The 25,123-nt window shown below is 45.3% G+C and overlaps 1 protein-coding gene across 1 annotated transcript in view; it reads left to right on the top strand.

Moving 5' to 3' along the window:
* Window positions 1-3,972: 3,972 nt before the first annotated feature.
* Window positions 3,973-25,123, top strand: part of HECW1 (HECT, C2 and WW domain containing E3 ubiquitin protein ligase 1) — a 334,425-nt gene continuing 313,274 nt past the window's right edge. Inside the window, exon 1 of the mRNA XM_014574083.4 lies at window positions 3,973-4,334. The gene's annotated coding sequence lies outside the window, so the exon portion shown is untranslated. The remainder of the gene's footprint in view (window positions 4,335-25,123) is intronic.

Genomic DNA, 25,123 nt, shown 5'->3' with positions numbered 1-25,123 from the left:
GTCACTCTATGTCTACACTACGGCTGTGTCTACACTGCACCCCTTTTCCAGAAAAAGGGATGCAGATTAGACACTTTGGAATTGCAAATCTACGGGGGATTTAAATATCCCCCGCGGCATTTGCATTTACAAGGCTGCCGCTTTTTTCCGGCTTGGGGATAAGCCGGAGAAAAGCGCCAGTCTAGACGCGATTCTCCAGAAAATAAGCCCTTTTCCGGAGGACTTCTTATTCCTACTTTCCGGTGAATCGCGTCTAGACTGGCGCTTTTCTCCGGCTTATCCCCAAACCAGAAAAAAGCGGCAGCCATGTAAATGCAAATGCCGCGGGGGATATTTAAATCCCCCGTCGATTTGCAATTCCCAAGTGTCTAATCTGCATCCCTTTTCCGGAAAAGGGGTGCAGTGTAGACACAGCCTATGTGTTTTGTCAGAAGAGGCAATGCAAATGAAGTGCTGATTAGCATTTTCTCATGCTTCTGAAAAAGGGCAGATATAGTGCCCATCTATAAAAAGGGAAATAAGAACAACCCAGGAAACTACAGACCAGTTAGTTTAACTTCTGTGCCAGGGAAGATAATGGAGCAAGTAATTAAGGAAATCATCTGTAAACACTTGGAAAGTGGCAAGGTGATAGGGAACAGTCAGCATGGATTTGTAAAGAACTAATCTTCTCAAACCAATCTGATAGCTTTCTTTAATGGGATAATGAGTCTTGTGGATAAGGGAGAAGTGGTGGATGTGGTATACCTAGACTTTAGTAAAGCGTTTGATATGGTCTCACATGATATTCTTATCAATAAACTAGGTAAATACAACTTAGATGGAGCTACTATAAGGTGGGTACATAACTGGCTGGATAACCGTACTCAGAGAGTAGTTATTAAAGGTTCACAATCCTGCTGGAAAGACATAACAAGTGGGGTTCTGCAGGGGTCTGTTTTGGGACCAGCTCTGTTCAATATCTTCATCAACGATTTAGATATTGGTATAGAAAGTACGCATATTAAGTTTGCAGATGATACCAAGCTGGGAGGGGTTGCGACTAATCTGGAGGATAGGCTCATAATTCAAAAAGACCTGGACTAATTGGAGAAATGGTCTGAGGTAAATAGGATGAAGTTTAATAAAGACAAATGCAAAGTGCTCCACTTAGGAAGGACCAATCAGTTTCATACATACAGAATGGGAAGCGACTGTCTGGGAAGGAGTACGGCAGAAATGGATCTAGGGGTTATAGTGGACCAGAAGCTGAATATGAGTCAGCAGTGTGATGCTGTTGCAAAGAAAGAAAACATGATTCTGGGATGCATTAACAGGTGTGTTGTGAGCAAGACACGAGAAGTCATTCTTCCGCTTTACTCTCCGCTGGTTAGGCCTCAGTTGGAGTATTGTGTCCAGTTCTGGGCACCGCATTTCAAGAAAGATGTGGAGAAATTGGAGAGGGTCCAGAGAAGAGCAACGAGAATGATTAAAGGTCTAGAGAACATGACCTATGAGGGAAGGCTGAAGGAATTAGGTTTGTTCCTAACTGTTTGTTCCTTACTGTCAATGTAGTCAAACACTGGAATAAATTGCCCAGGGAGGTTATGGAATCTCCATCTGTGGAGATATTTAAGAGTAGGTTAGATAAATGTCTATCAGGGATGGACAGTATTTGGTCCTGCCATGAGGGCAGGGGACTGTACTCGATGACCTCTCAAGGTCCCTTCCAGTCCTAGTATTCTATGATTCTATGCTTCATTTGGACATGTCTGTTTTGCACAAAAATCCTGGAGAGGTATAAGGATCCTGCACAAAAAGGGGTTTTGTGCAAAATGGACACATCCACACAGCATGTTTTTGCGCAAAAACCTCTTGAGCAAAAACGGATTGGAATAGATTATGCAAATGAAGTACGAGAAAATGCTAATAAGCGCTTTGTTTGCATTGCCTCTTCCGACAAAACATGTAGTGTAGACATAGGGTGACACTAAACCTATTTTATAAACTGACAGAACAGGTTATTTAATCCTCTAATTGAATGTGATTAAAACATTGAACCATTTTTTCCCAAACTTGGCTTAACTTTCTTTTGTCAGTGAGGACTATGCTTGTGCCAACTTTCAATTTTTTATTTCTCCTTTTTTTAAGTTAAATGAGTTGAACTAAAATGCCACAAACTAATTTTCACAGTGTGAAAGACAATTAATAAATATTTTTAACTAAAAAATAACTAAGTTGATTGATTTCAAGCCTTGTCTAAGAAAAACCACCCTTAGGCTGATACCAATCAGGGTAAATTTCAGTCCTAACAGATGTTACTAAAAAGAGGGGCTTAGATACAAAACAATTTCTCAACCTCTGCCATGAAGTAAACACTACTGGGAACATTTGTACCCATATTTTGCTTTGTCACTTCTATAGAATATTTTGTTTTAGGTTACAAATTAAGTTCTACATGAGCCTTGCAGTATTGCCACAAAAATTTGCCAGTTTAAGGTAAAAAACCAAACAAACCATACTTTGCCAGAATAATGATAGTAATAAAAACATTAATGACATTTTATTTGCTTATAAAAATACTGGTTGGGTTGAAGCAGATTTTTAGAAGCCTGATCTTTTGTTTGTTCTAGATGAAATCTGAAGCTGATATTTAGTGGAAGTGCCTTTCTTTTTTCCTCCATCTGATGGGTACATATACAACACTTTAACTGTGGATGCTCACTGAAACCCACCACAGCATTCCCTGTCTATTTTTGGCAGGTCGATGGATGCAGGAATTGATGCTTGCATAAATGCGGAACCTATTTGGCAGTAATGAGTGTGTGGCACCTCTGCACGGATCATTAGCTGTGGTTTGCAACCAATTCACTCCCCCTTCCAGATGGAGATTTCCACCTTTCTTTGTCAAGTAGTGCAACTCGTAAAATGCTTTCGGTACGGGGAGAACGGGGGAGGAGGGAGCACAAAGATCCCCAATTACATAGGAAGGAAACTGAATGGTGTGTGTTCCCCCCAGAGAGGGAGGTGCAGCTGCTAAAGCGGCAACAGTGCCTTCCCAGGCTATCATTTCAGATAGGTCTCTTTGTGTGGGAGAAAGAAATTAATGATGAGAGCCCACGAGGATAACGCGCTAGGGGAGAGCTATTGGGAGGGATCTGAGAACAACATAAGGAAAGGCAGCGGGCAAAGTGGATTCATTTGGCCTGGTGCTGCTCAGACTTGCATACGCCGCTTTTACATGAGGCGAGCCCCCTAGTGATTTCAATAGTTACTTCGCATTTCCGCCGGAGTAGCTGGGAAAGAATCAGACCCAGTATGTGGACGGAGCCGAGCGGGCGTTTGCTGGCGCGTGTGTGTAAACCCTCCCCCGCGTGTGCGGGCGGCACTGACCGAGCGCGTTCTGGAGTCTCCGTCGGGGGCAGGGCCGGTGGGGAGTTCCACGGGGGAATCAGGTGCGTGTTAGACCTCGGGGTTGCGGGGCCGTGTGCGTGCGGGTGCAATTCCCTTGGTAAGGAGGGCCGGACAGCGGTGAACCCAGGGAGATCGGCATGGGCGGATTTGGGGGGTCTTGTATCTCTCTCTGTGGTGCACCTCTGTGTGTGTGTGTGTGTGTGGGGGGGGGGTGCATCTCTGTTGGCGGGTGTGTGTGTGTGTGCGCGTTACATTCCAAAGCGGTGTCAATACGGGCGTGAGCGCGCGCGTCCGTCTCCATGCAGGCGTGAGTGGGCTGGAGTCGATACGTGCAATGAGGGGCTCAGCCCATATTTGTGGGGGGAGGATGGAATGGGGGAGGCTCGGCCTGGGGGGAAGTGAGCAGGAGCAGCAGCAGCAGCAGCAGCAGCAGGTCTCCCTGCTCGGTGTGTGCGGGCGGGGGAGGAGGAGCAGGGGAAGGGCTGGGTGGCGCTGATCCGTGCGAGCCGCGGCTTGCGGTTGGCTCCATCTGCCTGGTACCCGGAGAGGAAGGAGGCTGGAGGTAGGGATGGGCGGGAGGAGGAGGGAGCAGCGGCATTAGCGTTGCAGGCGTATCAGCTGCGGCGGCTGGTGCTGGACTGTGGCGCGTCTTCGCGGGGGCTGACACCTAACACACACACCCTGACATACACACACACACACACACACACACACACCCACACACACACACACACACCCTGACACACACACACCCTCACATACACACACACACAGCCGCGCGCGCACCCGCCCCTGTCCCGGCGCTGTGGGGACACGGCGCGAGCCGGGCGCTGAGCTCTCCCGCCGCCCCGCCTGGCCATGAGCAGCACATGTGGGATCTAAAACCTGCCCTGGCTCCTGCTCGGGGGAGCATGATCTGTGCCCGCACCGGCATCCTCCAGGTAGGGGGCTGCTGCCTCTTCCTCCTTCTCCTCTGCTTGCGACGGGATGGGCTCTGCTTCCCTCCGCCCCGCGGGAGGGGGGAGGCGCTGGACGCCCTTGCGGAGACTGAATTTTACTCCTGACATGGGGGGGAAAGGGGACGTGTAGTTCCTCACTCCCCCCCCCCCCCAGCCCGGCATGTTGTCTCTGCAAAGCGTGCTGTGTGGGGTGAGATGCACACCCTGCCTGCTGGTAAATGCTCTCTGTAAAAAGGCAGCAGTAGCGTTCATAGAGCTGGCATGGGCTTGGGAAGGGTCGGCTAAGAAAGGACCCGGTTGTCTAAGCAGTGGGCCTTCTGGCAAATGGTCCATGCTGCCAACTATCCTAGCCTGCAGGGACTGGCAGGTCATACAACAAAGAATCCCCCCTCCCGGCAGTTTGTTTTGTTTGCCTTAGACAGGTGAAGATGATTGGTTGGAGGGGTAGGATGGCTAATGTGTGGCTTTGCCTCGTCCATTGGACACAGGACTCAAGATACAGTGGCAGGGGTTCAGTGTGTGTTCCTGTTGGATTCAGAGCAGCTTTCAGTCCTATCACTGCCTTGAGGTTGCCTAATGTGGGAGGGGAAATGGAAATCCATAGGTCTATGTTGTGTTTTGATGGGGGATGGAGAGGAAGGTGGTGTAGGTCTTGTTCTCAGGACGGCGTACAGGATGTGTTTGATTATTTGCTTAACCATTGGCCTGCTATCTGAATTTCACTAGCAAGCAAATAATGTAGAATTTTTACTGATGTCATGTCACTCATAGTTGGTCTCATGTTGAACATGCATACATAGAGGTTTCAGTGAAGAATCCTATACTGGATTTTTTTACTAGTGTTATCTGGGCTTTATGTTCTTTCAGACCTTGACTCCATGATAATGCAGCATATTTTTAAGCATAAAGTGTTTGCTTTTTTTTTTCCTCTGTGGTGATCTCAGCTAATGTTATAATTTCATATTTTGGTTACATTTTTATTACATCATAACATCTTTTATCAATTGTCATAGGTGGTTGAATTGTCACAACTTATTTTAAGTATGCTAAGATCAATGGCATAGCCATACATAATATAGCTTTTAAAACTATCAGAGACTGCGTGTATCAGTTAGCATAGCATGTATATGTACACTTAATTTGGTGTCAATGTGCACTACAGCCAATGTAATGACTTGGGTTTTTTTTATAGCAGTTGAAGAAAAATTATTTGATTTGTATCTAGTTTTTTGCATCTTTCAATTTAGAGCTGCAGTAGTTCCTTTTTATGCTGCATTCAACTGAAGTGAGTAGTGGCTATACAACAATCACTTAGACTAAAGGAGAATCCTTCTGCGATCCTCTTGTCCATGCATTTAATAACCTGCCATCTGATTCAATGGGGGCATATATTCATATAAGAATAGGGGGATGTGGAATTGCTTTACCAAAAATGTGTCACAGCTGGTGGTCAGCTGTGCCTTTCTGATCAGTGATCATACTAGGATTGTAGCTATTACAGTAATTCATTTTAGATTGGGGATTCATTTTGAAAATTTATATTTTCCCTAAGAAGGGATTATTATTCCTCTGTCTAATGTTTGTTTTGTAAATGGAATACAGTGTGTATTCTGGCTGCAGTTTTTATTTGGCTTGTTCCTGTCTCTGAAACCACCCCTTACTGGGATACATAAGTGATATGTTTTATTTCCATTTGCCAGCCAGAAAAAAAAAAACTTAAAAAGCAGTGTACATTTAGTCAATGTATAGCATTAATCCTGTGATTGAATTCCCAAAGTGGCATGGAAAGAAACAGTATGTCTTTCCAGAATAACTGTTAGTTGTGTGTATGTTTTTTCAGTGCTCTAATTTTAAACCAAATCTTCAGTTCAATGTTTTCAGTTTTTTGCATAGTCAAGGCTTGAGAATGAGTAAATCAATCAGGATGTTCCATGCACAGTTATATCTTGTATAACATATTATATAGTGTGTTGCAAGCATGCTCTTAGATTTGGACTGCTAAACAGGAAGAAAATTCAAGTACTGTCATTTCAGCTTTTTTTTTTAATTTTTGTGTGTGTCATAAGCAGGCTTATTGGAAAACAGAGTGGCTCAGAGTGAGAACTGTTTGGATCAAAATACAGGACTTCTATCACTATTCTGTTTGGATCAGTGACTCTAACAGAAAATGCCATCATATGAAGGTGGCAATGATTTTTTTAATAGGAAATCATATAATTACAGCCACAGCAACCCAATTAACTAACCAGTACAATCAAATCCAATCACATGTTCCATATTTAATTTCCTGCAATAAATAAATGGCTAGTCATTTTACAGTCATTGTTTATGTGGAGTGTATATGCAGTCTGATTCACATTCCTTGCAAACCCAGGATGCTTTAGGGGAGCTTTGGAAATACCATTAATGACTTTGAGCATTCTCATCCCAGCTAGAAGCCAAAAGCTGCTCATTTTGCTCTTGTGAGTAATCCTAATAAAGACAGCAACAACTTGCATAAGTAATGCAAGCAGGATTTGACTCATCCATTACTTTTTTCCCTTTGCATTGGGAAAGATACATGTGTCAGTGAAAGGAGTGGAAAAAGTTCCAAAAAGAAGGGAACTGATTATACCAAACTGACAGTTTTTGGTAATGGATCACTTGTAAGCAGACTGTCATTTATTCTCTAAAATTGATTGAAATCTTTGAAAATGTGAACACATGAGTTAAAGTGTTTCCTTTAATTCAAGCAGAAGTCGCTCTAATTCAAGCAGAAGCTCTTAAAAATAAAAAATAAATCTAACACTCAAGGACTCTTGTACCCTGAATCCACTAAAAATTCCAGTCAACATATTAGATTTTACCAGTGCTGCTAAATTCTCATATATTGACATGACCAGACTAGATGACCTCTTAAGGTCTGTTCTGGTCCTATGATTCTATGACATAGCTGAACAGTTTCTCCTGCAAGACAGGCACTTGCAATTCTTCAAACTTATACATGAGGGTATTCATTTATTACCCCTTTGTTTTTCAACATCCATGGAGTCGACAGCCACTGCAGGATTGGGGACAAGGTGTGGGTGGGCCCAACTCCACATCTCCAGAAGGAGAGTGGCCAAGGATAGTCATCCCTTAGCAACACCTACCCTCAAAGCTACACAGAGTGCCCAACATGGCACTGAGGCACTCCAATGGCAATTCAAAGGGGATTGGGATTCTGCCTACCGCCACTGCGACAATAGCAGTGTTGTCGTCTAGGCGCTCTGGGACAATTTAAAACACTGGGCCCTGGGCAATTACCCAGGCCTGTTCAACATCTATAATAAGGCCATTTCAAGAAAGATCTCACCATCCATTAATGTCTTAGTTCCACTATGGCCCTCTTACAGTATCTTTAAAACAACAATGGATCAAAGAGCTTGTAACATTTCAATTAGTAATTGTTTGTTTTTAAAGAAGTTCCCTTCAGGACTACAGCAGGTGGAAATGAAGACCTGGGAATTAAACTGACAGGCTTAAAATCATGTAAAAGGAGTTTTTTCTCTTCACTCTTGCAAGAGGAGGAGTGCAAACAGCAGTGGATTTGGGGAGGATGGAGAACAGAAAGAAGGAATGCAGGCTTTATAGGGTTCTGTCCCTCCTGAAGAAAGATGTTACACTTTGCAGGAAGTAGACTGCAGCAGGGGAAGAGAGGAGCTGGTAGAGGGAGGGTTAGGGTTTAAGTTCAGCAGTTTTCCTTGGCAATGGCTTGCCATGCCATCCTTAACTTTATGTGGATCCTTGGATTAAATTAATGCTGATCCTGTTGTAATTAACTAAGGGTATGTCTACACTTGCAGCCTATTTCGGAATAGGACTGCAAATGTTGGCATTCGGATAACTAAGGGTATGTCTACACTTGCAGCCTATTTCGGAATAGGACTGCAAATGTTGGCATTCGGAATTGCAAATCAAGCCCGGGATTTAAATATCCCACGCTTGATTTGCATCTCCCCGGCCGGGTGCCATTTTTTGAAATTTATAGCCCGGAAGAACTGCCTGTGTCTACACGCGGCAGTGAAACGGGCATTCAAAATAAAGCCCTATTTCAAACTACCTGTTAAATCTCATTGCAGGAGGAATAACAGGTAGCTCAAAATAGGGCTTTATTTTGAATGCCTGTTTCACTGCCACGTGTAGACGCGGGCAGTTAATCCGGGCTTGTAAATTTCAAAAAAATGGTGCCCAGCCAGGAAGATGCAACTCAAGCATGGGATATTTAAATCCTGGGCTTGATTTGCAATTCCGAATGCCTACATTTGCAGCCCTATTCTGAAATAGGCTGCCTGGCTGTGTCTACATTGGCATCCCTTTCCGGAAAAGGGATGCTAATGAGGCACTTCGGAATTGCAAATCCGCGGGGGATTTAAATATCCCCCGCGGCATTTGCATTTACATGGCTGCCGCTTTTTTCCGGCTCGGGGTTTTTGCCGGAGAAAAGCGCCAGTGTAGACGCGATTTTCCGGAAAATAAGCCTTTTTCCGGAGGATCCCTTATTCCTACTTGAAAGATGTAGGAAATTCAAGTAGGAATAAGGGATCCTCTGGAAAAGGGCTTATTTTCCGGAAAATCGCGTCTACACTGGTGCTTTTCTCCGGCAAAAACCCCGAGCCGGAAAAAAGCGGCAGCCATGTAAATGCAAATGCCGCGGGGGATATTTAAATCCCCCGCGGATTTGCAATTCCGAAGTGTCTCATTAGCATCCCTTTTCCGGAAAGGGATGCCAATGTAGACACAGCCCAAGTGTATACATACCCTAATACAAGATCTTCTTGCACAGCAAATTTCTTCCTCCCAAAAGGAGTGGCCATCCAGAAGGCATTAGCAGAATGGCTTCTGATGAGTCTGTGCTGCGTTGAAGGTCAGAAAGTGGCTTGAAGGCATAATGCCTTTGCAGATCTGCAAAGATCTTGGGTGATCTGTCTGTTTAGAAGTTGAACCCCTTCGTGTTCTGTGAGGGGCAAATGCCAACACTGTGATGGTAATAGTAGGTAGAAGCTCCTGATCTTGTCTACATTGGGATTTGGAAAATAATCCTACCTATGACACTTTTATTGGGATCCTATACTCACATGTACTTCTATTGCCATGTTAGCTAAAGCAGCTTTTCAGTAAAGGTAACTAACATGGTAGTATCAGATGCGTAGCCATGTTAGTCTGTATCCACGAAAACAATGAGGAGTCCTGTGGCATCTTAAAGACTAACAGATTTATTTGGGCACAAGGTTTTGTGGGCAGAACCCCACTTTGTCAGACATATGGTGTGGAAATTACAGAAGCAGGAATACATATACCAGCACATGAAAAGAAGGGAATTACCTTATCAAATGGAGAACCAGCAGCAACAAGGCCTATTCAGGGTGGATGTGGCCCATTCTCAAGAGTAGAAGAGGAGGTTTGAATACCAAGAGAAGGAAAATTGCTTTTGCAGTGAATCAGCCAGTCCCTATTCAAACCCAGTAATAATGGCAAGTTAGCAAATACTGCATTGTAGTTCTGCTGTTTCTCTTTGAAGTCTGTTTTTGAAAGGTTATTTTATTGAAGGATGACCACTTTTTACATTGGTTACAGTGGCTGTGTCTACACTGGGCCACTTATTCTGGAAAAGCAGCCGCTTTTCCGGAATAAGCTGCGAGCTGTCTACACTGGCCGCTTGAATTTCCGGAAAAGCAACGACGCTGTACTGTACAAAATCAGCCGCTTTTCTGGAAACGCTACACTGCTCCCGCTCGGGCAAAAGTCCTTTTTCCGGAAAAGCTTTTCCGGAAAAGGGCCAGTGTAGACAGCTTTTGCAGAAAAGCAGAAGAAACGGAAAAAAGCAGTTTGGACGCCGCGAGACCCCGTAGGAGCCCTGGAACACAAGCTGTTAAAAAGCTCGGAGGCAGCTGGGCACACGTGGCAGGAGCGTGCCACAGACCCTGCTGCCTGAGCTCTGCCACGTGCCTCTGTGCTGCCCAGGATTCACTCGCAGCCCAGCATGGCAGCTCAGGGTGTTGAGCCACCTGCACCCCCAGCTCAGGAGGCCCCCAGGGGCCGCAAACACCAGGCCCCATCCTGGACCCCCAGGGAGCTGGAGTCCCTCCTGGACCTCTGGCAGGAGGAGGAGGGTCTCCATGACCTGCATTCACGCCGACACAATGTTGACATTTACACCCGGATGGCCGACAACCTTGTGCAGCAGGGACACCCCAGCCGCAATTGTGAGCAGGTCCGCTCCAAGGTGAAGGAGCTGCGGCTGGGGTACGTGCGGGCCAGCGAGGGGAGGGGGGCAGGACCAGATGCCTGCCCCTACTACGACAGGATGAATGCGTTTCTGGGCCAGCCAGCCCCACAAGGTCCGCCAGTCCCAGTGGACACCTGTCAGCGCCCCCCCCATCATCCGACCCACCGAGCCGGAGGAGGGAGAGGACAGCGGCGGCGCGGTGGCTGGAGAGGAGGCCAGCATTGCCACCCAGCAGGCCCCCTCCAGCAGCTCTTCCGAGGCCGAGGCCGGGGAGGAACCCACTGGTGAGTGTTTGCAGTTTGCACCCCCAAAGGGCAGGGGATGGGGGAGGAGAGCCAGGCGCCCGGAGGGGAGAGGGGAAGAGCATGTCACTCAGGTCACATGAGCGGCACGCTGCATAGCATGAGGCAGCAAGCAGCACGTGCAACCACATGCAGCCTGGTGACCAAGCGGCACTTGGCCGTGGCAGGCAGCTGCAGGGCACACTTGGGACCGTGCTGCTCACACACATTTGGCGGGACCAGGGGGAAGGGTGGATGCCAGCTGGAACCGGCCAGGGCCCCAGGAACTCAGCCCAGAGCCCACACCTCCGCCAAAGGTGCAGCACGGAGAACGGCACACTGTTCCATGCCTGGCTGTGAGGCACAGCCAGCTGCTCCTGGGAAAACCGCACGAGCCTTCCGCACGAACCCCGAATCACAGTCCCTTGCCTGCTCCCGGTGCCTTGGCTGGTTCCCCGAGGGAAGTCCCCACTGTGGCCACACATGTCCCTGGGCTACACATGTCCCGAGTGGGCCTTGCGGGAGAGATAGTGGGAGGGAGAAGGGCCCCTGAGTTTTGCTGCAAGGATGGGACACCTCCCGCATCCAGTCACTCCTCTGGTTCCGTTCAGGAGATATCCCACGCGAGGGGATCTGAGAGCCCAGACCGCCTCTGCCAGATGTGCTCCCAGGCACTGTGTGGGGATGCATCTCGCTCCCTGTCAAACACCACTGATTAGGCCAATGCTTTTCACAGTCTCCACCGGCAGGGAGTTCTACAGGTGAGCGCAGCACAAGCACCCTCCCGCGCTCCACAGAGCCAGGATACAGACCGGTGCTTACAGTACTGGAGGGAGGACCCTACTCCAGGGGCGGTCCTCCTTGCCAACATACAACACGGGGGCAGGAGGGGAACCGAGTGGGCCCAAGCCACACAACTGTGGGGTCACCTGGGCTCCGGGGTGGAGGGCATGCGGTGTGGGGACAGTGGACGGCCTGCCTGACTGACCCATCCTTTCTTCTGTTCCCTGCAGCGGGACCCAGCACCAGACCCTCCACTGCGGCAGCAGCGGCACCCCCAGCTGGCCAACCCCGGAGGCGCAGGCTGCGTCAGAGGGACCAGCTTCTGCGCTGCCACGTGAATGCCGTGAAGGGCATCCAGGGCTCCCTTGCCAAGCGGGTGCAGGGGGACCTGCAGTGGCGGCAGGAGGGCTGGGCTGCCTTCCTCGAAGAGTGCCGAGGGTTGCGCAGCTCGCTTGACATGCTGACAGCACATTTTGTGCACGCCATTCACTATGGCATGGCCGGACCCCATGCCCCCCCCCATCCCTCCCATAGCACAGCCCATGCCCCCTGCTATCCCTGCTCCTATCTCAGCTCCTGCTCCTGCTCCTTGCCACCTCCCCGTGCAGGCTGCCCCGACGCGGTCTGCCCAGTGTGTGCAGCTGCCCCCCCGGAGGAGCACTCGCAGAGGCCGCACGTCACAGTAACTGCCCCCCCTCCCTGTCCCAGGTGAAGGTCTTCCCCCCCGCCTTGTAAATAAAAAGTTGTCTATTTTTCAGTTCATTCTTGTGTTGGTTCTTGTGTTACTCTAGTAACTGTAAGAAATGATTTGAGATGCCAATTAGCCACTTAAATTTAACAGGGTTACAAACTGTGGACAACAACTTCTTTACTCTATCATTGGGGGGGCCCTTTGTAAGTGGTCATTGGTTTGTGGCGCATAAAGAAATACTGAGACTTTTCAGTAAAATGTAAACCACAAACTATATTTACATAGCTAACAAACAAAAAAGAATGGTGAAAAGATGCACACTACAGATTATTAAACATAGTCTAGGCGCAGGGAGGACAATTGGGTAGTGTTGCTGGCCACCTCAATCCTTTGGTCCTTCTGTGCCTCAGGAGAGGAACACCCAGGAGATCCCTCGACGGAAGATGACCGCGAAGCTGGCCACCTCAATCCTTTGGTCCTTCCGGGCCTCGGGAGAGGAACAGCCAGGACATCCCTCGACGGAAGACGAGTGGAATCAGGTACGCTGACTTGAGCCTTCCGCACGAACCCCAAATCCTCTTGGCTGTTCTTCAGGACAGGCGATGGTGGCCTAAACCCTAGCCTAAACTAAAAAGAAAAACCTTACCTAAGCCCGACGCACCCGACAAACAGTCACGATGACGGCTGATGTGCTTTGACCCGACGCTTTACAATTGGGGGGGAGGTAAGGCGAGGGGATGGGGAAGGGTAGGGGATGGGAGGGAGCAGTCTGGGGAGACCCAGGCGACCCTACTATGGGGCTTGGGCAAACATGTCCACCAGGGCCTCTCTGATGCGCACCGCATCCTGGCGCACCTGGCGGATGGCAGCTGTGTTGGGCTGTTCCAACGTCTGTGCCTCGGCTGCCATCCATGCAGGGAGGAAGGCCTCCCCACTGCACTCCACAATGTTGTGGAACACGCAGCACGTGGCCAGTACCTCCGTTGCATTCTGCTCACCCATCTCGAGACGGGTGAGCAGACAACGGAAGCGGGTCTTTAAACGTCCAAATGCCAGCTCCACTGGGTTTTGGGCCCGGTTGAGGCGGTCGTTGAACCGGGCCCGGTTCTGGTCCGGCTGCCCCGTGTACGGCCACATTAGCCAGGGCATCAGGGGGTAGGCCGCGTCCCCGACGACGCAGATGGGCATAGGCACATCCCGACAGTCAAGTCCCGCCGGGGGAAGTAGGTGCCCGCCTCCAACCTGCGAAACAGTCCAGAGTTCTGGAGGATGCAGGCGTCGTGTGCCCGGCCGGACCAGCCCCCGTAAATGTCCAATAAGCGGCCCCGGTGGTCCACGAGGGCCTGCAGAACAATGGAGCAGTACCCCTTTTGGTTCATGAAATGGCCCGCTCGATGCTCCGGGGCCCGGATGGGGATGTCGGTGGCGTCCAGGGCTCCCCCGCAGTTGGGGAACCCAAGGGCAGCGAAGCTGGCCATGGTATCATCCACGTCGCGCAGGCGGATGATTTGCGGGAGCAAGACGTCGTTGATGGCGTGGACGACCTGCAGAAGGGAGCAGAGAAACACAAGGGAACACATCACATACGGCAGGGATGAGTGTGCACTCCCTTGGGCCCTCCTTGATTCCCTCTGTCCTCACACACACACACACACACACACACACACACCAGGGCCCCCCTCGCCCCACGGCCACCCCCACCACCAGCGAGCCTGTGCAAGGGAGGGACGGGCCAAACCCCTGGGCGACCCAGCCTGGAGTCTTGCTGTCCCTGGGCCTGGAGTGCAGCACCCTCCCCCCACCCTACTACCCCTGGGACTTACCTCCACGACGATCACTCCGACGGTTGATCTTCCCACCCCGAACTGCTGTGCCACCGAGCGGTAGCTGTCCAGTGTGGCCAGCTTCCAGAGCGCAATGGCGACCCACTTGTTCACGGGGATGGGTGCCCGCAGCCGGGTGGCGGCTCTCTGCACAGCTGCAGGAAGGTCCGCTGTCTCATCCGGAAATTCTGGATCCATTGCTGGTCATCCCATAGTCCGAGGACCACCCGGTCCCACCAGTCGGTGCTGCTCTCCAAACTCCAGACGGGCCTCTCTACGATGGGGTGCTGATGCGACATGGTTGCCAGGGCCTCCCTGGTGAGGGAGTCCAAGGCGATCTCTGCCTCCTGGTACATGAACACCAGGGCACCGGCCTCCAGCACGAGCAGCAGGCACTTGTACAGCCCCAACAGGGGCCCGAGCAGGCACATGGCCACCCACAGCTCCATAGCATACAGAGCAGGGCAGAAAAAACAAAACGCAGGGAAAAGCAGTTGGGGGCCAAAGGGTGATGTCCCCAAAACTCTGAGGGCAACCACCGAACCTGCGAAGGGTGCCAGTCCCTGGCAGAGGCCCCAAGGCATGGGAGCAGGAGACCAACGGCTGTCCGGCAAGTCCCCTTTAAGCACGTGTCTGAACGGTGCTCTGGCCCCGCCCCTGGAAAGGTCTGGTGGCCTTTGCCCTCTTCAAAATGGCTCCAGGCTTCTGCTTTTCCGGAAAAGCGCGCCACCAATGTAGACGCGCTTTTCCGGAAAAGCGCATCGTTATAACGGTAACTCCAGGCCCGGCCAATGTAGACGCTCCTTTTCCGGAAAAACTTAAAATGGAAAACTGTTCCGTTTTAAGCATTTCTGGAAAAAGGTGCCAGTGTAGACACAGCCTGAATGTCCAGCAAGATTGAAGTGTTCTCCTGCTTGGTTTTGTATGTTATCATTCTTGAAGTCTGATTTGTGTCCATTTATTATTTTGTGTAGAGACTGTTCAGTTTGGCCAATGCACATGGGCAATCATTTTTCTTCCATTTAGTATCAGGTTTTCACGTATCGGCATAATCTTATAAACATTGTGTGGCAAATACTACAGGCAGGTATTTATTTCTTTTTATGAAAACCTCTACAACTACATTGGCATTTCGCATCTGATTTGGTAAACATTTTTGGGCCAAATTTGACATCATTTCCTTTAGATTTATTCTTAAATAGAAAACAGGATTCTCTCTCTTTCTCTCTCCATGCCAGTGAAAAACACATGATGTCCAGAAAAAAGGAGAAGTTCAAGCATTAATAATAAAAGGCATGCTGGCCCCATGTCCCAATAAGTGATGTACAATCCACTCTTGAACCCATCAAGATGTTTTAAAATTAAGAAAAGTTAGCCAGTTCTTTGGCTTGTTCAGGCCAGTTATACTCCTTGAATGGTAGCCAGATGGTAAAGGAATGGATTTGAGTCATTCTTAGAGTTTGTCATCTTTTCATTGGCTAGAACATCCTGTAATTGAATAATCCATTCATTCTAGGTGGCAGTTTCAGGTTATGCTATTTTGCTGCATTTACTAATGAGCAACTGGCAGAAGAAGACATTTGGGGTTCTTGGACATCATTCTTTACTGTGTTGTACCTTGTGTGCTCATTTTACACCTCACTGCAGCCAAGTCAAAGTGGATGTAAAACACTACCAAATGTTAGCATTCATCACATTTTTGAGAGGTGTAAATGACCACAGATGGTGGAAGCAGTGGAAAATCAAAGCCTCTATCTGAGCCCAATAAAAAATACATATGAATTTGTGATTTACTCTGCAGTCTTTTCTCATATAACTGTCCCATTGGTGTCAATGGGAGTTTTGGATAATTAAGGATTGCAGGTAAAGCCCTTTGGGAGAAATACAACTGTTTGTATTAATTTGTTCAAGCAAAAAAGGATGTGGATGTGTTAATTCAGCTGAAGTGGCTTTAATCTGGAATTTCAGTATGAGTCATGCTGGTTTAAGCTTTTCAACTCCCCATTTCCTTGAAATCCTATGTACCGGAGTACTTCTAGAGTCTGTGAATATGATTCTGCTCTTCTGTACGCTGGTTCTGTGTCAGTGAAGTTATTTCTGACTTATACCAGTATAAAATCTGATGGTGCGTATACACTGCACCGTTTTTCTAGAATAATGGCTGTTATTCTGGAAAAACAATACCCGTGTCCACACAGTAATTGCGTTATTTTGAAAGATAATCGAAATAATGGAGGGCTTTTTCCGACATTGATAAACCTCATTCCACAAAGAATAACGCTTCTTCCAAAAAAGCTCTTTCGGAAGAGGGTGTATGTGGATGTGCCACTGCTGCTATGTCAAAATAGCTCCTCACCAAGGCCATTCTAAGTTATTCTTCCCCAGTGCCTCCTGGGACTCTAAATTGAGATAGTGCGTCCACATTAGGGGAGCCTGCCTTGGATTTATTTTGAGGCTTCCTTGTATTATGGACACTCTATTTTGAAATAAGCTATTCTGGAAGATATCTTCTGGAAGAGCTTTTTCAGAAATAAGCTTGCAATATAGACATACCCTGAATCAGGCCCCCTTTTTCTGATATAATGAATACCATGCAATGACGTAAGATGATCTAATTTAACTGAATATTGGGTAATTTGGATTTTAGACTACGGGACGTCATTGATCTTCTGGGTGACCTTGGGCACTTCATCTCTCTGTGATTTTGTTTCTGCTCTCACCCTTTGTCTGACTTTTCTATTTAGATTGTAAGCATTTTGGGACAGAGACACTCTCTCTTTGAAGTGTTTGCCCAGTGCTTAGCACAATGGTGCCTGATCTCATGTGGTGAGAGAACAGTTATCATAATAAAAATTATCATACTACAAACAATAAAGTCTGGTATCTCTGCCTATATCTTTTATTTATGGTGCTTCGTTACCTGGCTAACAAAGGGAAACCTTGTGCTCTTGTTTTGAGATTTTAAAATAAATGATCAGCCAAACTCACTGTAGATATAAGTGCTATCCCAAAGATCTCCCGAAGTTTAGTTTTATGAGTCAAGTTGCCTCTCTTTTTCACACTTTTTATGTATTTTTGTATTTCTGCGCAGAGATTGGTAGATAAGCAGGCCATTAAGCTGGATAGTCCTGCTTTTATAAGGTATGTCCCCCATCTGGTACTGACACACAACCTGGAGGTGGTTTTGTTTGCTATTGAATGGTGAATGCTATTTTGAAGAGGTAATGCTACCTATCCCATAGGTAGGGGAAGGCCTATGTCATTCCCAGAAGTACTGTGATACCTGGTATTCTGGGCATGTGTGAGTAGCCATTTTACTGGTACTAATATGTAGATAAAGCCTGAAATAAAATTCACATCTAGGTCGTTAGGTTGAAACACACGTGTTTGACCTAAAAGTAAAACCAATTTAAGCTTGAGTTTTTCACTCTTAAAACAGTAGTATGTACAAGAGAGGTCTCCTGTACTTTATTGCCTGTAATTAGGTAAAACTGCACTTTGATTAAATGAGTGATTTCTTACTATGTCATCTACCTGCCTTTTCAGTAGTCATCTTAAATTTAAATGTAAGTATTAAGTTTTATATTTTACATTTTAAAAACATTATTAATAAGGTCTTGAACACTGGAAACTGAAATCTATCTTCTTATTGAATTGAGTTCCACTTTGTGCCCACACACAGGACTGCAGAGCCAGATTTTTGGAACATGGGGAAACTGCACCTCACTGGAATCTAGGATTTATTGTAAGGCAATTCACGTGCAATAATGCCAAATTTCACACGAGGCTGTTGTCTAGATGCAATAATCAATGCACTTCAGGCTCTACCAATATTAGTTTAAAACCCATTGTGTGCTATCATGGTATGCTTTTGCAAAAGGGAAGATCTGTTACTCCCCATAGTTGGAAGGCGACGTGAGTAGTAAGAAGTTCTAGCTTTTATTATTCCACCCCTCCCCCTTCCTACCATGTGGTAGGGAGAGAGTAAAAAAGGAAAAAGAGAATGGGTGATGGATAAAGAGGCATTTGGACAAATCCTCTTCTCATATTCATTGGTGCAATTTTAAGAGAATCTGAGGAATTGCACAGATGTTGGGGAGAACAGAATATAACATACTCATATGCTAAAGATGCTTTCCTTTCTCCCCAAAGGGGGGAAAATCCTACTGAAGCACTGTTTTGAAACTCACATCTTACCACCATTGGTATTACATAACTTACAGAGACTTTGCTACCATATATCAGAAGCAATAAAGTAAGTCAAATTGGGGCATGCCAATATTGATAGTATCCCTTTAAGAAGATTTGTGATATTACTTCGCAGCCTATTGCACACTCAGCAAAATGGCAAGCTGTTGTTTTGTCACATTTTAATGCAGCACATCTATCATCTATTGGGGATGCAGTATTTGACTTGTATCATTAATTACAGGTAGAAAAGATGCACAATATACACTTATCATTTTGAATTTGACATAGAAGTGCTTTTTTGCATACAATTAAATGTTTAGAGAAGAAGGATACAGCATGTGAAGCGGTACATTGTAAATGGCAATTTTTTATTTCGACTGTAAGATGCAAGAGAAAAAAGATGTCTTGGCACTAGATGAAATATTTAATTCTGAAACCGGAACATCAGATTTCCAAGCTAATACTGTTCAGGCATGAAAGGCCTGTTAGCCGTTAAAATATGCTGAGTTTGGAATAGTACATGATATATAAAGATTATGGATGAGATTCTTTCACAAAGCTAAATTATGCAATGTGAATGCATCATATTAGAGTATTTTAAATAGTAGGCAGTGTTGTATAAGCATTATGACTCAGCAATACTTACATATATGTACTGAGTCTTAGCAGTAGTTTGAAGCCAAGATGGAAAGACTATTATGCGATGAAATTCCATGGTCCAAAATTGACCAAAATGCCTTCTAAATTTGAAAAGAGTTACTGTATATTCAGTTAAAGATTGCAGAATGTGGCAAAATTTACCATCTATCCAAAACTGAACATCACAAGGTACATGAAGTATTGTTTTGCTAGTTCCAAGCCTTGAAACTTCCTTCTAATCATGCTAACATCACATCCAAAGTAATATATATATAAGCTGTATTGCCCACTGAACATTCAGAAATAGTGAATTGATGTGCCTCCCCACCCCCAAATCATTAGATTTTTAAATTGAGTTTTTTTTATTTATTTCGGATTCTTGAATCTTTAAGATACCTTCTGGTCACATTGTTAAGCTTTTTTTCTGCAAATGAAGACTAGAAATATACTTACAAAACAAACAACATTGCCGCCCAAAATCTGGGATTTCCATATGACTACAGGAGATGTGTTTTTTGTAAAACATCAAATATTGCATTATTTGCAGTAAAATCATGACAACTGGCAATGCTATATCTGAGAGTTGATGATAATTCTCTTTATTTTTCTTCATTTTTTCATTACTTAATTTCACTAGAAAATAAATAGTAAACTAAAAGGGTACAAATTCACCTAGACATTACAATTCTGTCTACACATTCTGTAGTGTCTTGGATCATTAATATAGCATTTTGCCACAGTTCCAGATTGGGAAAGTAAAAATATCTTGTATTCCATAGAGTATTTATAAGGCCAGTAAATCTGAAATGAGAGATGGCAGTGTGGCCATGGCATTCTCTTCTGAGGCCTTCTCTTTCTAGCTGTACCTCGGGCCAATATTTTACAGCAGTGGTCTCCAACCTTTTTACACACAAGATCACTTTTTGAATTTAAGTGCAATCCAAGATCTACCTCAAACCTAAATATCCTTGCCCCGCCTCCTTTGTGATTCTTGCCCCGCCTCTCTCTGAGGCCCCGTCCCTGCTCACTCCATCCTGCTCCTTCTCAACACTCACTTTCACCAGGCTGGAGCAGAGGATTGGGGTGCAGGCTCTGGTCTTGGATTAAGGGATTTGGAGTGTGAGAAAGGCTCTGAGCTGAGCTTGGGGCAGGCAGCTGGGGTACTGGAGGGGGTTCTAGGTGCAGGCTCTGGGAGGGTGTTTGGATATATGGGGACTCAGGGCTAAGGCAGGGGCATGAGGTGCAGGAAGGGGTTTATGACTTGGGTAGCGGTTCAGGATGTGGACTCCAGCTGGGTACTGCTTAGCTCAGATTGCTCCTAGGGTGATGGTGCAGTGGGACTAAGGCAGGTTCACCCCTGCCCTGGCCCTGCACCATTTCCAAAAGCAGCAAACAAACTTCCTCTATCCCTAGTCCTGTTGTGCCCCCTCTCTGCTCTGTGGAGATAGGATACAGGGTGGGAGAAGGGGGCACCTTGACATCAGCACCCCTCTTCTCCCTTCCCTGTCCTGCAGAGCAAACAGGAGGCTCCTGGGGGAACAGTTCCAAGGCAAAGGGCCAGAGATGCACAGCAGTAGGAGAAGGAGCAGCTGAAGTGCCAGCACTTAATAGCCATGTGGCCAAACCAGTCAGGATCACCTGTCAGAGGCTCCAAGATCTCCTGGTAGATCCTGATCTACTGGTTGATGACCACTGTTTTACAGACATTAGTGTACATTAACTCAAGCGATGATGTAGAGAATTGCAGTTCCAAAGAGGGGAGGGAAAAAAAAGCATTCCAGAGAATGGCTTCATCACACAAGCAGACAGTCTCAAGGTAGAGCTCTTCCCAAATCCCAGCTCTGCTACTAGCAGTCTACAAAGAGCATGCTGCCGGAACTTGTCCTTCCTAGCCTATTTCTCTGCTTCCATACTGAATTTTGCCTCATTTAAAAGTGAAGGCAAGCCTGCTGTGCATACTTAGGTAAAACTCCCATTTGAAGAATGAGAATTTTGCCTGAGGAATGGCAGACTCTTCTATCCCGACCCAAATCACATCCTGTTAGTACAGACCCACTATCTGCTTTTGAAGTCTACACAGAATTTTTCTTATTTTCCAAATTAACATGGTTCTACATGGTGGCATGGTATCTCTCTCCATACAGCTTCTCCTAATAGCTCCCTTACCATTCACTTAATAGCTTTGATTTTAAAAATTGGGTATTTGCAGAGTGCTGTGGTTATCTGCAGCATGGCTTGCTAGCAGTTTCTAGGCCATGCAGTTTTTTTTAATGTCTCAGACAATGAAAACATGGATTAATAATTCTCCTAAACTACGATGTTGTCTTCATTGCACCTAATAGTGTGGTGTAGGCAAAAGATGTAATGTCTGTATTTGAGCAATTATACTAAGACAGTCCTAACAAATTATTAAAATATATCATCTCAGCATAAGTGTCTGAATGCTAAAGTATCTCTGTCTGGTTTGTGTGTCCAATTGCATAAAATGAAGAAGCAGGTGCAGAGAAATCCCGTATCTTAAAGTGTATAGGCCAGGCGAGCAAACTACCGTGTCTCAAACTCTGGATTTTCATACCACTGGAAGAGAATGGGAAAGAACAATTATTCTGAAGGAAATGTAGGTGGCATTTTAATTGTGGAACAGTAGAATGTTATAGCCCCTTTTGTAGTTTTGCTTTCTACCTCCTTACTGCTAGGGTGCAGAGACGGGGGATGAGACAAGTGCTAGCGGCAATTCCCAGAGAACATGAGCAGGAAGAATGCCTCCAGAAGGATTGGTTTTAAAGACCAAGTACAAAACCTCTTTTTTGGAGTTGTAGAGTCTTCCTTTTGCCCTGCCCCTCTTTGAGTCTTTAGCACAAAGGCTGGCGTTCTGTCTGTGGGAGGAGAGGGAAGTGATGTCCCAAGAGAGACTGTCACTAAGAAAGACTAGAAGTAAGTGGCTGAAGTAGGGGAAAGGCCTTTTTTTTTTTTATTTCAAACTTTTGTTGGATTGTGAATGTGCTGTGGGATAAGGCAGACTTGTTTAAAAAAAGCAATGCATGAGTCCTAAATATCATAAAGTTTGCCCATCCCTAAGAATCACAATTTTAACACTTCACCAAACTTGGTGGAGCATTTCATAAAATACATGTCATGTCCTTTCATCTTTGTGCACATCGTAATGCACAGCTAATAGAAAAATGTACTTTATCAAGTTGTCATTTTGTATATGAAAATTAATCTCTGGCAACAAAAGTTGGTATATGGGTTGTGTGTGTATATTCAGTGTCTTACTGTAATTTTTTTCTAATGATTAAAAATGTATCAGCAGATGCACATTTTCTTTTGTGGGAATTATTTTAGTATGTATGATTCTGATTTTTGACTATAAGTTAAATACAGTATGGACATAGCAATCTTTTATTTTCTTGATCCAATTCTGCAGGGGCTATATGCACATATATAACTTTACTTGCAAAACTAGGCCCATTAACTTTATTGGCTTGAGTTGTCATAGGGTACGTCTAAACTACATGCCTCGTGAAACCAGGTTTACCTGTGCCGATCAAGAAAGGCTTCTTTGTCGACACGGCGCGTCCAGACTGCCCCGATCTGCCGACAAACAGCTGATCGGCAGAGCGGGGAATCCATTTAAATTTAAATGAAGCCGCGATTATTTTAATCGCGGCTTCATTTCCCTCTGCCGATCTGTCTAATCTACATGCCTCCGTCGACGGAGGCATGTAGTCTAGACACACCCTTAATGAACACATGCACATATGTAAATATTTGCAGGTTCAGGCCGAGTTGTGCTTTCTTTCTTCCAATTCTCTTTTCAGCATGGTAATAAAAAGGGTATATGAAACATTATGAAGAATTTTAGGTCGATCATGAATATAATAATCTGTTTGATTTGTGACATCTCTGTCTCTCAGAATCATTGCAATTTACTTGCTGTTCTTCTATTAACTCACAGGTAGGCGATCAGACATTCTGGCTACATCTACACTGCAGGTTTCTTGTACAAGAACTGTTTTGCGGAAGAGTTCTTACGCAAAAGGTCTTCCACAAGAGCATGTCCACACTGCAATGTGCTTTTGTGCAAGAGATGTGCTTTTGTGCAAAAGCATCCATGGCAGCGTGGACGCTCTCTTGCACAAGAAAGCTCTGATGGCCATTTTAGTAATAGGGGTTTCTTGCACAAGAAATTCGTGTTGCTGTCTACACTGCCTTCTTGTGGAAGAGCTCTTGCACAAGAGGGCTTATTCCTCGTGGGGAGAGGAACAACTCTTCCGGAAGAAGCCCTGTTTTCTGAAGTTGTACTGTAAATTTACTTGTGCAAGAACACGCGTGCAGTGTAGATGCTCTTCAGGTTTTTGTGCAAAAAGCCTACAGTGTAGACATAGCCTCTGATTTTATCAGGACAGTCATGATAAAAGGGCTTTGTCTTCCATAAGACCCTATTATTTCCCGTCACATCTTAATTTTTCACTCTTACTATTTGGTCATCCTGCTCATGGGGGCTATGTCCACATAGAAGCATTATTTTGAAATAACTGATGTTACTCTGAAATAACAAAGAGCACATCTACACTGCAAACCATTATTTTGAAATTATTTCTTCAAAATTTTCCTTCAGTTACACATGCAAACTCTAGCAGACTTGAAAGCCATATATAGGTGTAATAAACAAGGCATAAGGATGGCACAGATGGTTCTCTTAATGGAGCTTAGTTGACAATTCTGTTGACAATGAACGAGGAGGCTGAGAATTAGTTCCCTCTTGAAAATTTGTGGTTCTTCTGCAGGGCTGACAGTAGCAGAAGGGAGAAAAATCTCTTGTCACTGAAGTCAGAGAATAAACTCTGAATACACCACAAGTAGCAGAGCTGCTGGCTGAAAAGGAGCCATTTCTACATAATTGCTTTTTGGAGTGGAACTGCATTTCAGTAGAAAAAAATCAGAGCTTATAAACAGATTTTCTTAGAGATAGTGAACAATTTTTTTACTGTGATGTATCTTTCCTCCCATATATACTTCTTGTATTTCACTTTAATTCTGACAGTATACTGTTCTGTGTCCTTTTAAGGGTTGCTGTATACTAGGCTGCATTGTTCATCTTCTAACAACCTTGCATCTTTGCTCTGCCCTACCTACTCCCAAGTCAGATCTTGCAGGTAGCAGCATCAATTTAAGAAGCCCTGAAAGGTCTTAACCAAGTGCTGAGTCACAAGACAGAATGTAAGACAGACATTACTATGATCTGCAGAGAATCCATGAATTATATATTTAAAACATAAAACACAGCAAAGTAGGTGCACCTCTGAGTTGTTCATCAAGGTTATTTGATATGGCAGTTGCTAATACAGTGTAAGTATTAAATATATATTTTACTGAATATTAGAGTAAAGAACTGAAATTCATCTCCATGCAAGCTGCCCTAGGGCTGCCATACCTCTCTCTTCCAAAAATGTCTCATTACATCAATTTTCTTGAATATTTTTATTATTTTGCATACATGCTTTGATCACCCTAGCAAAGTTGCTGCTGACTTCTTTTCTCTTTTGGGGTTGCTCATCCCTCACACAGAAGGGAAATGGAACCTAGCAAAAGCAGTCCAAAGTGCAAATATGAAACAATTATTTACACATGTGTGGGGAAGTGAATCAGCCAACTGAGTTGGTGGAAAATTTTCCAGTGGAACTGGTATTTGTTGGAAAATGCTGTTCTGATTAAATCCAAACATTTCATTAGGTCGTATCAAATTAGTCTATTTTTTATGAAAAATTATCAAAATGTTTAATTTTGATAAGGTTGAACAGCTTTTACACTGTCGTATGCTACTTTAATATATTATACTTATTGCAATTTATAATATACAACTCAAAAGTATAAAGTCTAAACAAAACACTTTGACTTTATTGAAATGCACTTTGATGAGTTCATTTTGTAATTTTGGAAATTAAATTTTTCAGAATTTTTGTTCGATAGGAAATGTTGACTTCCTTTGTGATCTTGGATTAAAGGAAGAACAGAAATTATGACTTTTGCACATCTCTTCTTAACAGGAATGAGAATGTAAAATTAAAATGGTCTTCCATAAACCCTCCCCACTTTTTTTTGTAGTCATGGGT

Source organism: Pelodiscus sinensis, chromosome 2 (genome assembly GCF_052426305.1).
Source record: "Pelodiscus sinensis isolate ZL-2025 chromosome 2, ASM5242630v1, whole genome shotgun sequence".
NCBI classification, from domain to species: domain Eukaryota; kingdom Metazoa; phylum Chordata; order Testudines; family Trionychidae; genus Pelodiscus; species Pelodiscus sinensis.
Note: the sequence above shows the minus strand (reverse complement) of the source record. Positions and strands in the feature narration are given on the sequence as shown.